Genomic DNA, 8,661 nt, shown 5'->3' with positions numbered 1-8,661 from the left:
CAAAGCTAAAGTTCTCATCCTCCTTCCATCCTGAAACTAGGGTGCCAATCGAACCAGACTTGGTTCAATTCGATGTGGTCCAATATGAGTCCATTACAAATGGACCAGGTCCAATCCAATCCAATGAATATTTTGGACCATTTTGGAGCGGGTCCATTTCAATGTCTAGACCACCTAATTTGTTCAAATTGGTTTTAATTTAGATATGTTCCAATCCAGATTTGATCCATCGACACTTGTATTCTTACTTTCTACCAATGGACCAAATATTGGTTCAATTTGAAGCATTCCAAAATAAATCCATTATTGAAGGACCATGTCCAATTCAATCCAATAAATACCTGGACCATCAAGTTTGAACAAGTCCAATTCAATATGTCTTACTGATCTGTTCAATCCACCAAGTTGATTTCGATTTCAATGGGGTCCAACACAAAACTAGTCCATTGACACCCCTACCTCAAACCAATGGCCAAACAAAGGTAATTAATAAAATTCTTAGTGATTTTCTATGTTTCCTAGCTAGTGATCATACTTTTAGGTGGGATCTCATCCTACCTATGGATGAATTTGCTTACAACAATTGATTAGTACATTTGCCAAGACTAGAACGGAAACTAGAGGCTTTTCATTATATGAGTGAAATCCACGATGAAGTTAGTGTAAGCTCGACGGTGAGGACAAGGATGGTCCAACTCTAATGATCTAAAGGAGTAGTGATGGTGAACCAAAGGAGAAATGAGAGAGAGAGAGAGAGAGAGAGAGAGAGAGGGTAAGAGGTGGAGAGAGAAGGAAATGGGTTTCTTCCTCTCTCATAGGCATGAGATGGGTTTAAGATCGAAATGGGTAATGGGTTCCAAAAAGTCCCCCAAATCGATATGAGAACCCCTATTTATATCTTTTTTGGGTTGGTTGGTTTCTAGAATTTTTTGAGTAACCATTAATGCCAAGTTTGCCCTTTTATTCTACAATTTTATCATTTAAAATACATGTACATTTTCTCTTCTAGAATATCCATAGCTTAGCTGGATACATCTTTGCTTCAAGAATATTTGATTAAATCACATGCTAGTTTGTTGTTCCAGAACATTAAAGCTTCTAATTAGTCAATGTTAAAGGGGATTGATCTACTATGGATCGATTTGACCTAGATTTGTCCAAGAACGGTCTCTTTCGGCAACCACTTGTTCGCCGTTTTTTTTTTACCACAACTTCCTTTAATTAGACCCTTAACATGTTTGCTATTTTCATTCAATGGTTTGTAGATGGAAAATAGTGTGACAAGTTTTAGAGTAAGCATGAAGAATAAGCTTTTCTCGTAGCACTCTATGGTCTAGATTCTTTTCATTATCTCTTAGGGATGACAACTGAGGCGGATTTGGAAAGGGTTTTGTAAATTTTAATCCCTTCCTGCCTCTCCAAACCTCCTAATTCATATCCTCCCAAAACTCATAGTGGGATGGATTTTCAAAATCCAAACTTTCTTTGAACATTAAAATGCAAAGCCCTCCCAACCTTATCTTCTTCACATTTAAATGTGAAGTGGGCCAGGTTGGTGGATTGCGAGAATAGGGGTCTAGAATTGGAATCAGAATGGGCTATTCCAATTCCAACTGTTTGGTTGGGTGGAATCAGATTCCCATTTGAGGACATGACCATTACCTGCCCCTCCCTTGGGAATTACATTTCATTCCTACTAATTCCAAATCCCATCCCCACTCTTGTCTAAACCAAACAAACTATGGGAATAGACCATTCCAATTCTGATTCCAACTACAAACCATATAGACTTAATTATGAGCATCAGGGATATTTTAATAAATTCAATAAACCCATTGGGGAGGGTTCCTAATATTTAACTTAATACTGTACCAGAGAGGGTACCTACCATACATGCCAGGTAGGTTGGAAATTGTCATCCCTATCCTATCCACACAGTTTTCTTTTTATGGTGCTAATTCCCACACGCTTGACCTTCACATTCATAGCTGAATTATCTTTATATTTCCTCCTCAAAATGATCAAAACCGTATTCATTTATTTTCTTTAAAAGAGAAAGTATTGAGTTGATGAAATCACTGTTTAATTATTGACATAGGCACATATGGCAGGGTCTCGATTCCCGAATGGCGCCATGTGGCATCGGCCAAATGGGATCCTAGTCATCTACTTCTAACTGCCTCCAACCACTCCATGGAAAGGCCAAGTATAAAAGGGGGTACCCAGCTTCAAGGTAAACCTATCTAGCCCATTCTTGTTCTCTAGCATTCCCTCTCTAGAGTGGCCTCGTATGAGCCCTTGTCTTAAGCCTGATCCGACCCCTTTCAAGCACTTGACTAACTTGACCGTCAAAGTATCTGCCCTTAAGATAACACTCGAGGCCTCTAATGTGTACTCTCTCTCTCTCTCCTTGCTCTTAGATCGGACACATCGGTCTCGACTAGAAGTGAAGTTACCTTGTTGCCCTCGACCCCATCCTAGGCAACAACAATTACCTATGACAATTTGAATGAAGAACTCTGCAAATGCCATGGAAACTCTCCTATTATCTACAAGTATTGGAGAAGCAACAAGGTTAAAAAACAACCGTTTACAAGTACAAATTGTCTTCAATATTTCAAGTGCTATTAACTAACCACTAAAAGATGGCGTTTATTTTGCTACAAATTATTTCAAGTGCTATAAATAATTTAAAAATTGTTCATCAAACTTGTAAAATATATTAATTTTATTTTATTTTTTGTGTTTTTTTTTTAATTTTACCATTTCTTGAAAATAATTCACATGGCTACTTATAAGAGACTAAAAGGGAGAAAACAATCTAATTATCCAACTTCCTAAGATAGAAATCATTTAAAGGAATGAAATTGTTGGTTCTTCTAGTATTAAAATAGTTTTTTGTAATTATTTTTATTTCAATAAATAATAAAAATTTCATAAAAATTAAATTTGTTGTATAAACTTTTAGTGGATTCATAGAAATGATAGATCATCCATAGATCCACTTTATGGTTATTGTCTATCACCACATCATATAAAATATTTATTTACTTTTCAAATTTTCGTAAAAAAAAATCTTATACTTAATTATAACATCTAAATTGTAACGGAGGAGAATCCAATTATCCTATCCAGCCATCAAAGATGCATTGGTACTTCTCTGTGAATATGCAATTAATATTTTTTTTCTTATTAAAATAATTAATTTATATTTTTAAAACAAAAAGTGAAAATATTCAAAAAAAATAACAAAAAGATTAATTGATCTATAAATATGACAAATAATGCATAGATATACAATATAATCATTTTTTATTATTATATCATGCCAAAAACATTAAGGGTATATTTGGTTCGAAGGAATTGAGGTCTGGAATTAGAATCTGAATGGGTTTGAGCGGAACCAGAATCTGATTCCCATTCCAAGCAGAACAATAATCCCCTATTTCAGGAAATGGCCATTCCCGACCCACCCCCCTAGGAATCGGATTCCCATTCCAACAATAAAAAGGAAAATGACGGAACCCCCCCCGCAAACCCCCGATTTAAGTTTCCAACCCTCTTTCTCCTCTCTCTCGTCACTCTCCCTCCTTCAAACCTTCTGCAGTTCGGTGGTTGACCTTGTCACTCCCCCTTATCATAAGCCTTGTCCTCAAGGTGGGCTCTTGGGTACTTTGATTTCAACATCTCCCAGTCTTCCCAGGTGGCATCAGAAGTTGGTGTTCCTTCCCACTGTATTAACATTTCCACTTCGGCACGGTTCCCCTTCTTGACAACCCTTGGGTCCAGGATAGCAGTAGGTTGGGGTAGTAAAGTGGCATTAGAATTGAGAGGTGATAGTGTCTGCAGGGATTGGTAGTGGGCTCTATTTTCTTTTTGAGCTAGGAAACATGGAAGGTGGGGTGGAGCTTGCACCCGGATGGTAATTCTAGCTTGTAAGCCATCGAACCTACTCGCTCAATCACTTTCTAAGGTCCATAAAATTGGGCAGCTAATTTCTGCGACTTCCTCAGAGCTAAGCTACTCTATCAGTAAGGCTGAAACCGTAAATACACATAGTCCCCTACTTTAAATTCTCTCTCACTTATGTCCTTATCTGCCATCACCTTCATTCGGTTTCTTGCCTGATCAAGATTCTCCTTGAGTTTTTTCAACACCTGATCTCTTTCCAAGAGTTCATTTTCAACAGCTTGAGTTTTTGTAGTTCCAGGGACGTATGTTAATGGATTTAGAGGTGGTATACCGTACACAACATGGAACGGGGTGAATTTGGAAGCTAAATGATGAGTGATGTTATACCACCATTTGGCCCAACTATGCGGGTGAGTTCCCACAAAACACCGTAAGTATGTCACCAGAGGGTTCAATTCAACACCTCGGTTTGACCATCAGTCTGAGGATGGTAAGCCGAGCTCATACATAACTTGGTCCCTTGCAGCTTAAATATCTCTTTCCAAAAAAGGCTGGTGAAAGTGGGATCACAATCACTGACTTATAGAGGTGGACATCCCCTTGTCCATGAATATCTAGGCAACATCCGAAGCTGAGAATGGGTGCTTAAGGGCGACAAAATGCCCATATTTTGACAATCTATCAACAACTATTAGTATAGTAGTCCAACCTTGGGATGGTGGAAACCCTTCCACAAAGTCTATGATGATATCGGCCCAAATCCTTTCAGGTATTGGCAGCGGCTGTAATAGTCCAGGAGTCTACACATTCTTAGCCTTATTCCTTTGACATACTTCACATTGTTGAACCCAGTTTTTAACTTCCAAACAGTACCCTTGCCAATAGCAGAATTGTTTGAGGCGGTGAATAGTATTTTGGCACCCAGAGTGGCCACCAAAAGGTGAGTCATGGGCCTCTTCTAAAACTACTCTTCTAAGACTAGAGGTTGGGCTCAGCACTATCTTCCCTTTTCTCAATAGTTGTCCATTCCTGTATTCGAGCTTATTTGGGCCTCTCCGGTCCTGATTTAAGCCTGCTATAATTTGATGCAAGAGTGGGTCTGTGGCAGTTTCCTTCTTCACTAATTCTATCCAACTAGAATGGGGAGTGAAATTGCCAATAGTTCTCCTTTGGATTTTCGAGACAGAGAGCATCGGCTACAACATTGTCTCTCCCTTTTCTAGTAACTATCTCATAGTCATACCCCAATAATTATAATTTGGTGATCAATCTCTGTTGGGTGGATGTGTGAATTCTTTGCTTCAAGATAAACCCCAAACTTCGATGGTCCGTCATTATTTTGAATCTGGACCCAAGTAGATAGATAGTGCCGCCATTTCTAAACTGCAGAAACCATTGCCAACAACTCCTCATATGTTGAAAGGCCCAAATTCTTTCCTTGGAGAGCTTTCCTGAAATAGGCTATGGGCCAACTTTCTTGTGATAAAACAACACCCAAGCCCGTAGCACTTGCATCTATCCACAGTGAATTGTTTGGAGAAATTAGGTACCGCCAGAAACGGAGACGTGACCATGGCTTGTTTCAGATTTTTGAAAGCAAATAATTGTGTCAAGGACTGAGCAATGGTGCCGTACCCTCTCACAAACCTGCGGTAATACCCAGTTAGTCCAAGAAACCCTCTTAATTCTTTAATGGACTTAGGAATGGGTCAGTTGGTGATTCCCTTCACCTTCTCTAGGTCCATCTCAACTCCCTAGGCTGAAATTATGTGGCCCAAGTACTCTATTCTTGCCACCCCAAACTTACACTTGCTAAATTTTGCAAATAGTTGGTGCTGCCGAAGAGTCTCTAATGTAGCCTTTAAGTGCAAAATATGGGTTTCAAGTGAACTGCTATAAATGAGAATATCATTGAAGAAAACAAGGATAAATTTTATCAAATGATCCTTGAAGATATGAAATGTGGACGGGGCGTCGGTTAACCCAAAAGGCATTATTAGGAATTCGTAATGGCCCTCATGAGTTCCAAAAGCCGTTTTCGGCACATCAACTTCATTGATTCTTATTTGGTGAAATCCTGACTGGAGGTCCAGTTTTGAGAACACCTTAGCCCCACATAACTCATCCAACAGTTCATCTATAACGGGCATAGGAAATTTGCTCTTACTAGAAGCACGGGTGTTGAGAAAGAGCTGGTGCTAGTTCTTCCTATACTAGAGTTGATCATTTCCCTTGAGTTTCAAGTTCTTTTTTTCTGTATGTGAGGGTATTTGTAAGGCCTAACTACGATGGGCTTAGTACCTAGGAGGAGGAAGGCCCACTAGTTCAGCAAATATATCTTGATAGGAGTCCAATAGATGTTTGATTTGAGAGTCCACCACAGTTAAAGTCCCTTCAGGCCCAGAATTAATCATCTGCACCCAAAATACTTCATGGGCCTTTTCTAACACCTTTTCGGCCTGGCCCGATTCAACTATCTTAGTTTTGGGTGTTTTAATCTTAATCCCCTTGAGCTCATGAGCTGCTCCTTTATTATTCAAAAATCTGAGCCATAAAGCATTGAAATCCCACACTTCAGCCATTGCATCCCCAAGATAGCATCATATCTGGAGAGGAGCAATAAGTTAAAATCCGCCACAATAATAACTAACCCCTTGGGTTTTGATTGGCGCCTGATTACATTTGCCAAAGCCTTGTAATTTCTGTCCATTAGCAACCATGACCTCAAAGATCTGGTCAGAAATGGGAGAAATCCTAGCCTTCTCGACTATTCTGGGGTCCAAAAAAATTTGGGTTGAACCACTATCTATTAGAATCAACAAGGGTTTGTTGCAGAGTGTACCATGGATTCGCATAGCCTGTGAAGAGTTTGTACCAGAGATGGCGTGCAGAGAAATTTCCAGCGGTGATTCTAACTCAGCTACTGTGTAGGTCAACTCCTCCGATTCATCGAGTAATTCATCTTTATTTTCGTCGGGTTCGACAATCCAGAACAGCTTCTGTGCCTTACACCTATGTTGTGGAGTGTACAACTCGTCACAATTGTAGCAGAGCCCTTTGGCTCTCCTTTCTCGTGCCTCTTCTAGGGTAAGACGCTTGAGTTCGGGGATCCGATTCCCTGATTCGACATTCAGGTTTGTGGGTGTCTTCGGCTTCAGGCTCATCGTAGCTTTTCTCTGTGCACTCCATTCCTCCTCTTCTAGCTATCCTAACCGAATGGCTCTAGTGAGAGTCATCGGTTCGAATTTCTCCACACCTGCACGAATTTTCGGCTTCAAACCCGCTACAAAGCATCCAACTAGATATTTCTCCGGCAGACCTTTCAGCCTTGTCGACAGCCTTCGGAATTCTTTAATATACTGATTTATTGTCAACGTTAGAGTGAGTTTCGCTAGTCTCCCTACTAGGTTGCTGCTCTGAGTCCCATTAAATCGATTGTTCAATGCGGTGACGAATTGTCTCCACGTCGGGTTCGACTGGTAGTCTCTGAACCAGCAATACCATTCAATCGCCCGATCTTCAAACCCCATGCTCACAACTGTAATCCACTGCTCCTCAGGAATTCTATGAAGTTCAAAGTATTGCTGGATCAACATCTGCCACTCGTCCACGTTAGAACCATTGAAATGTGGAATATCCATCCACCTTCAACCTCCGTTGGAATCCCCAATCGGAATTCTGAGACCCACCCTCTGTGTTCAGTCTCTCTTCAGTTGGATCCACAGGTGCTTGTCGGCTGGTGCCTTCTGAAGGAAAAAGGCTGCTCAGCCAAATTAAACATTTCCTCCAGCCACTGATCTATGCGTTCCAGGTGACGCTCCGTTCCGGCTAACCTCTACTCCAGGCCATCCATACTTACACACGGGATCTGGTGCTCTAATACCAGATTGTTACCTTCCTCCCCTCTCTAGAAAAGAACTCACCGCTCTAGAGGATTATGCAAGAAAACAATCAATTATTATCTTCATGCCTTGTATGAAGTTATAACAACTCTGCCACGTGGATCACAGATTCTGTCTCACGCATTTTATAACTGTTTCATACAAAGTAGAACAATATGGAGAAGCTGGTGATCGGCTGACGTGCATGTCTTGCATGTGTCACTCCCTTCGGATGATGGGTTCCTTGTGCATGGGCTGGGCCTATTAAGACCCCCATCTGTCTCTTCTGCATGTTCAACAAAAGTGGGCTGGGTCGTAGGATCAACGGGATCTCTCTCTCTCTATTTGAATATGCCAGCTAGCTAGCAGAGACTGTAAGTCCAGAGTAGGGATACACCACAGACTCAGATCCATTCTTGTTCATACCAACAACCATACCACCTTGCTAATCAGCCTCTAAGTTGAAGAAGTTATTGTCAAGACAAATACAGTTGCCTTGCCATCAAAAATATATTGGTTTTAAAAACCAAACCAATCATGTTGCGGAGCATTCCTTTAGACCGAACCAACCTTGTGCAGTTGTAGATCATGCCATCTTACTCAGCTGGTTCATATGATATTACACACAACACCCAATTCATAAAGCATTTATATAGTTATAAATGCTTGTCTGGTTCCTTGGATAGCAAGTGTGAAGGAAAAGTTGAAAACAAAAAATTCTTAAGAATTCCATGAAATGTCTTATAATTGCCCCTTTCTCACTAGTTTCCTAATAAACCAAATGTAGCCTAAGGAATTCCTTAATTCATTCTTCAGAATGAGTGCAATCGTTGACCTGAATCACCTGATGATCATCTCAGAAGCTCAA

The sequence above is a fragment of the Nelumbo nucifera genome, chromosome 2, assembly GCF_055504915.1.
Source record: "Nelumbo nucifera cultivar China Antique chromosome 2, China Antique-T2T, whole genome shotgun sequence".
Taxonomy (NCBI): Eukaryota; Viridiplantae; Streptophyta; class Magnoliopsida; order Proteales; family Nelumbonaceae; genus Nelumbo; species Nelumbo nucifera.
The sequence above is the reverse complement of the archived record's forward strand: the minus strand, read 5'-3'. Positions refer to the sequence as shown.